At 38.4% G+C, this 7210-nt stretch overlaps 1 protein-coding gene across 4 annotated transcripts in view; it reads left to right on the plus strand.

Annotated features, from left to right (window-relative positions):
* Window positions 1–4145: 4145 nt before the first annotated feature.
* adcyap1r1a (adenylate cyclase activating polypeptide 1a (pituitary) receptor type I) overlaps window positions 4146–7210 on the plus strand; it is a 29670-nt gene continuing 26605 nt past the window's right edge. Inside the window, exon 1 of one of the 4 annotated variants that reach the window (XM_047806730.1) lies at window positions 4146–4462. The gene's annotated coding sequence lies outside the window, so the exon portion shown is untranslated. The remainder of the gene's footprint in view (window positions 4463–7210) is intronic. The other 3 variants (XM_027166134.2, XM_047806731.1, XM_027166136.2) reach the window with 3 other exon arrangements.

Raw genomic sequence — 7210 nt, forward strand, 5'->3', positions numbered from 1 at the left:
AGATCTTGGCATTCTTTTGTTAAGGATGTGCTGCCTATGTGGAATATAGATCCAGCACTTTTTTAGAGAAATATTATCCATGATTCTGCTTCCTGTTGTGTTGGATGCCCTGCAGGTATTCTCGGGCACTTGACACCCCCATGTGGAATAGACTCGGCAGCCTTGGAGGAGCTCACTGTGCCTTCTCAGCTTGGTGCGCATGCTGGAAGTTGAAGTGAAGTTCATCTAAACAGGGGAGATGGAAAGCAGCCGAGCTACAAACACACCACATCTTTCACAATGACCTACAGTCCAAGCTGCTGTATTAGAGCTATTTGTTTTATACATTATGTATTATATACAGGAAAGGGACAGATTTTCATTCTGTTTTCTCTCTCTCTCTCTCTCTCTCTCTCTCTCTCTCTCTCTCTCTCTCTCTCTCTCACACACACACACACACACACACACACACACACACACACACACACACACACACACACACGCACACTTTCCTTATATTCTCCAATCATGCCTTAAAATAAAAGTGATTATATTAGTTGATAATAAAGTGAAAGCAGTCATTGTCTTTCTCCATAGTTTTTAAAAAATATACTTGAAACCTGAAAAAAGAGAGATCTGACTTACTAAATTGAATTGAACAGAATTAGAAAACATCTACATTTGCAGTAACACACTTGGGAGCATGCAGTTGTTGGAAATAGTTTAGAACATTGTTGTCTCTACCCTGAATGTGATTCTTAAATTTTCAATAGCGATTGGTTTAGTCCTTTTATAATACAGTAATTTGTTTACAAGTATCACAATTATTTTGTTTAGTAGCCAAATATGTCTTGGTTTAGTAACTATAAAACATCTTATAGAAAATTTCCTCATATCATTGATTACATTTTACTACATACTGTATATTTTTGTTAAACTATTTATTATAAGTCATAGAGAATTTTGAGAGGTTTTACAGTGGACATTGGAATATCACAGCAGCTCTTATAGAAAATGAATCAGCACCTTCTGGCCAATAAGATTCAAGAATTGTGTCTTTGTTCTAAAAATATTTTAGTGCTTTCACTGCTTCAAATATAGCAGATTCACCTAAACAAAATGACTGTATGATTGCAGGAACAACAAAACATATGTAGGAAATGGATTCAAATGTTGTACATTCCCTATATGATACGATCCATGTGAAGATTAATGGATCCATTTTGATGCAACAAATGAGGTCTCTGTCCGTGGTGCTGAAGCAGCTAAGCACATCTCAAATACAATGAAATCAATGCCTAGATTTTATGTTCTAAAAGTTCTATGAATCATGAACTTCTTTTCATCAATATGTAAAAAAAACTCATCCAAGCTGCCACTGTTGGGCCCTTGAGCAAGGCCCTTAACAATCTCTGCTCCAGAGGTGCTGCATCATGGCTGACCCCGCACTCTGACCCCAACTCTGAAAGCTGGGATATGCACTGTGCTGTAATGTATAGTTGACAAAAATAAAGGCTTTTTCTTCTTCTAAAATCAAGCGACAAAGTACAATGATCCGCATACACACTAGGATCGTATCACTTGTATTACATTGAACATGAACTTAATCATCATTAAATGTTGCAGACCAGCCCATGACAAAGTTTCGACCAACATCTTTCACACATACATTTTCATACAATTATGAAGGTCTCTATATAAAAAAAACTGTAATGAGCATTTAGAACCATTTACAGTATTCTGCATTTACAGTATTACAATAACACATATAGTGTGAAACCTTTTATAGACATTATTTCTGTTCTTAAAGCCTCTGTTGTTCTCTGTTTGGGGTTACTACAGCAGATCACATAGTCTGATGCTCTTCCTGACAAAACCCTTCCATTTTATCCAGGATTGGGACTGGCCATGAGAGTTTGTTCTTCAGTGGCTGGATTAGATAACTACCCAGGAATTGAACCCTAGGCTACTGCAACAAAAGCACATTACTCAAATGCCTACAGATTTAAAACGCCAAAAATGCCCCTTTTCTATACTTAATAGATTCTCTAACTATTCTGTACACACACAAGCGGAATAAAGCCTACCATAACTCCAGAGCAACTGATGAGCTCTAAAGATCATTATGATAGAGATTTCAGCCTTACACAGAGAAGGCTTTGAACCCACAAGGACATTTGTCCATTAGTGTTTAAGGCCAACACCTTAACCACTTAGCCATCCAATGTGTTCTGTTGGAATAATTACTGTGGCATATAAACCATGAAGCAGCAGATTTACACATTTTATAAAATAGCTTCTATTAAGTAAGCATTAGCTGCTCCTGGGACATCTGTAGGCAGAGAATCAGAAACAGACCAAACAGATACAACACTACACACATGAGTTTTTCATGTTTGCCTCCTTGGTTTCCTCCTATCTCCATTGGTAGCTGGATTAGCTGCACTAAATTGCCTTTACAAATGAATGACTGTGCTTCTACCAGCCATGTCTGTTTCCACTTTGTATCCAGTGTTCACAACCCTCTTCTGTAGCACAATGGCTGTGTGGTTAAGGTGTTGACTTTAAGCACCAATGGGCAGATGTCCATGTGGGTTCAAGATTGTATGGTTTAAAAGTTGCCCCTTTTCCCTGTGTTACTTTTTAAGAGACAGCAAGAAACATTACTATAAATTAACACAATGGGCAAAAGTGACGGTTGTTTACAAACATATACTGCATATTATACTGAAGAAAAAAAAATCCCAAACCAATGAGCCATCCTCTTGTATGTCTGCCTTAACCCAAAGCAAGCACTTATGTACGTCGCTCTGGATAAGGGTGTCTGCCAAATGCTGTAAATGTAAATGTAAATGTAAGTGATGGTGATGAGTGTGAAACGTCGACCCTGACTGGACCTTTTTATGAGGTGAAAGAGGCCTGCTGAAGGATAAAACAAGACTGGGACAGGAAAAATGGTCCAATGTAGCTTAGGTTCAATGCATTAATCAGTCTACCATCATGCTAGATGTGTTGAGGGTAGGAAGAACTACATTACAGCTCATACAGGGCAGACAGGGAAGTTGTAGCCTAGTGTTTAAGGTGTTGGACAACAAATGTGAAGGCTGGTAGTTTGAATCCCAGGTCTACCAAACTGCCACTGTTGGGCTATTTAGCAAGGCCCTTGACTCTCTGTTATATAAAATGTAAGTTGCATAGGGAAAGGGCATCTGCCAAACATAAATACTCATTGATTTGCTGGAGCCTGTGGCAAAATAACCCTATTAACTTGCCATAACCACTCAGCCCCACTCAGTTGTTCATGAAGACAAGCTAACACCAATACCCCTGAGGTTAGTGGTGCATTTTCATTTATTCATTTGTCTTTAGTAGCCACTTTTCCTGGACATTGTCATGGTATAGCCAGAGACCGTCCCAGGAACACGGGTTGCAAGGCGGTGCAACGTCCTGGAAAAGACTTCAGTCCAACAGAGTGCACCATGTTTTACATTCTTCATCTAATGATAAACACTGAGGTTGCAGACACACTAATCTCACTGGAGTGCTATTTTTGATGTCTACCCAAATCACAAATGTGTAATTTAGGGCAACATTTATTGGGAACCATTCAATAAGGAAGACTACTGAAGGTCAATGGAACATCTGCAAAACCCCAGAGGCTTCTTAGTACATCATTTAAGTCCTTTGCTTCAACAACCTCTAAATTAATAAATTAACAACCTCTGCGATTAATAATTAGCAGCTCAACATCCTCATCTCTACATCATCTTGAATGTAGTTTCTAAAGTAATACACGTCGTATTTGTTAATTGCAACTCAAATTATACACAAGCTTATTTCTCTATGAAGCAGTTTTAATTTGTAAAGACGTGCCATGCGACATAGACCTGGTTGGGGCTAATATACGATATTTTAGTTTTTAATGTACTTCTTACTTCCACTTAAATTGAGACAATTTATTTACTAAACATAAGACATAAACATACTTAAATTTGTTAGTACATTGATTCATGGCATATTTAATTGACCTCGTATATTCTAATATTCCACCGAAGTAAATGTTGGATCAAATCCAAAGTCCAGTGTTTAGAGAGTTGTTTTTTTTTTTAGTGTAGCATCCGGGTATTTTTCACCAGTCTTTTGCAGAATACTGCGGTGATGCTATTTTACAGGGAGGATTTTTGTGTGCGTGTGCGTGTGTGTGTGTGTGTGTGTGTGTGTGTGTGTGTGTGTGTGTACTCATCTACCTATTGTGATTTAGGACCCAGTTTATATCAAATCCACGCTTAAGGAAAGACTAGAAGGCAACCAGGAGGGTAGCATGCTTTTTGCCTAGCTCTGCCCCGCAGTGACTGTGCGTGTGTGCGCTTGTGTGAGCGTGTGTGCGCAAACCTCACGCATGACTCGCGCGTCCACCCGGGTACCACAATCAGACCCCAAAGCGAACAGAGGCATCACAGGCGTCCCAGCAGTTCCAGAGATGGTGAGTACAAACCAGCATTTTTTTTTTTTTTTAAAAAAAAAAGAACATTTAATTCATGCATCCAACTCACCTCCGACTAAACGTGCAAAAAAAAAATCTGGATAGAAAATATTACGCCGTTGAGTTCAAGCTCGAGCTGATTCTGTAGCGTTGATATGGATAAGAGAGCGATAAAGCGCAAGGGCGCGAGCGGTGCATTCATGACACACTGGAGGCTGGAGTGTGTGGATAACTGAAGTACGGTTCACAATGCAGATCTATTCATCATGCATTTATTTAAAAAAAAAAAAAAAGGAAAAAAAAAACCGACTTAGTATAGAATTGTGTGATTGTTAAAGCAGACAGATGCGGACCAGGACTGATGCAGAGACGCGCGAGCTGCAGTGCTACTGTTACTCCCTTTTCAACATATAAAGGAATTAAGAAGGTCTGAACATAATAATGTACAATAACGTGCTGAGCAACTGGAGGGGAAAAGGCTCCTAATGCACGTGTAGCCTACTTCTTGTCTTTGTGCATGCATGGAATGTTTATAGGTTTAGAAATGAAGTTGGTGTTTTGAGACGAATTGAGTGTCGGAATAGAAATAGAGCTAATCTTTAATACACATCTGAAAGCCAGTCTTTTCTTCTTTATTTTTTTTTAAATGTACAACTAACAGCAAAAGTAAAAGATATATCATCATCATAATAATCATCATCATCATCAGCTTCTTCGTAATCATCTTCAGTGGCTGAACTATAGTTCCTGTCTAGACACTGCAATGGCACATTGATGCAACAGTGAGTCACCACACAAGGCTCATAATACTGCACCTAAAACCAGATTTTTTTTATCAAAACAAGGCAACTCATGAGCTAAAAGGTGACATGTATAAGTAATTTATCATCACTGCCTAAAATGAATGTGTGTGTGTGTGTGTGTGTGTGTGTGTGTGTGTGTGTGTGTGTGTGTGTGTGTGTGTGTGTGTGGCAGAGAAGGTTAAAGAAAAACAGAGGTTGTTTATTGCACAGATTTATTGAAACAAGTGAAGATACAGATGAAGTGATTCACTGTTGGCTGGATGGATGGTTAGATGGATGGATGGATGGGTTAACAAATCAAGAAGCATGAAGGTTAAACAGATGAATGAGTGAGTAGCTGGATGGATAATTGAATAAGTGAATGATTAGACAGATGAAAGAATGGACATAAATGAACGAACGGATGGATGAACGAATAAACGAACAAACAAGTAGAAGTGCGGATGAACAGTTGAATCATCAGATGGATAAATAAATAAATAAATAAATAAATAAATAAATAAATAAATAAATAAATAAATGGACATTGGAATGGGTGTATGATAAGTGAATGGATGGAAGGATGGAAGGATGGCTGGATGGCTGGATGGATTAAAAAATAAAAAAGTAAAAAAAAAAAGGCCGAACGAATTAATTTTTGAAAAAACTAAAGCTGAAATGACAGATTTTATTGGATGTACAGTGGCACAGATGGATGGATGGATGGATGGATGGATGGGTGGGTGGATAGAGGGATGGAAGACTGGATCAACAAATTAATCAGTGAACGATTGGATGAATAAATAAATAAATGAGCCATGTTTATGTGCAGTTTATAATAAAACCAGCAGCTCAGTTCCATGTAGTAGAGTTTGTGGAACCCTTCGTGACAGCGTTGTCATTGCCATCAGCCATCTGCTGTGTAGGACACAAACTGATGACATCATGATCAGAAAGTTCAGAAAGGTTACAGTGAACATTCGCATTACTGTCAGAAGTTAAACGGAGGTGCTGTTCTGGGTGGATGAAGAAAAACATAAGGGAAACGATTTTATATTTAATAAAGCAAAGACAAAAAAGTTTAAACTTCAACTCATATATAACATTGATATAAAACATCTGCCGTATGAAGATGGATCGACAAAAGATTCAAAAGGAAAAAAAAAGAAAGAAGCCCTCACACACACTTTTCTATTTCTTCCACATAACACTCTATTTCTACTTCTTACACTTAAAAAAATAGTTTTAATCGGCAGACGGATAAAACGTCTACTGTAACTCGTATGAAACCTATCGAGCGAACGCAGCATCGTCCGTGTTTTTATTTTTATATCTGAACAATTACAACCTTTTTTAGCCAACTTGCCTCTTGATAATACTCAAATTTGCTCACAAGCTTGCGATGCTGAAGCGGCAGCTGGAGGATGATGAGCTCTATTTTGGGAGTTGCATTTAAACTGTAATTAGTAGTTTGCACGTCTAAAGCGTTGTACCGATTAACTTAATTATTTTCCTGCCAATGCGTGTGAAGGCTCGGGAAGTAAAATGGATTACTTTAGAGAAAAGAGGGATGTGAGCTTCTGTAACGTGAGGCATGGCAACCTGTATGTCAGGTCTAAGATTGCAGATATTTATTACATTCAGAAGCTAAAGTGTAAAAGCGTGTGCGGATAATGACGCGCAGACGTGGCTGAAACGTACGGTGTGTTTAGCGTTCGCAATGACGGGTCGTTTTAGTGTAGTTGATGTGGCTTTCGTCAGTCAGACTGGAACATTGTGTTAAATGGTTTGAGAAGGTTGAATTCAGATGAGGTGAATAAATCCATGCTTTTTTTTTTTTCTTTCCAATCCAGAAATATTGTGATTGGAGATTAAAGGAGTGCTGCTTGTTGAGCTTGGAACAGACAGCACAATAAACGAGACTGCAAAACGAACGGGAAACAAAACGGGCTTTTTGAGATTTACA

Source organism: Tachysurus fulvidraco, chromosome 22, assembly GCF_022655615.1.
Source record: "Tachysurus fulvidraco isolate hzauxx_2018 chromosome 22, HZAU_PFXX_2.0, whole genome shotgun sequence".
In the NCBI taxonomy this organism is placed as follows: Eukaryota; Metazoa; Chordata; class Actinopteri; order Siluriformes; family Bagridae; genus Tachysurus; species Tachysurus fulvidraco.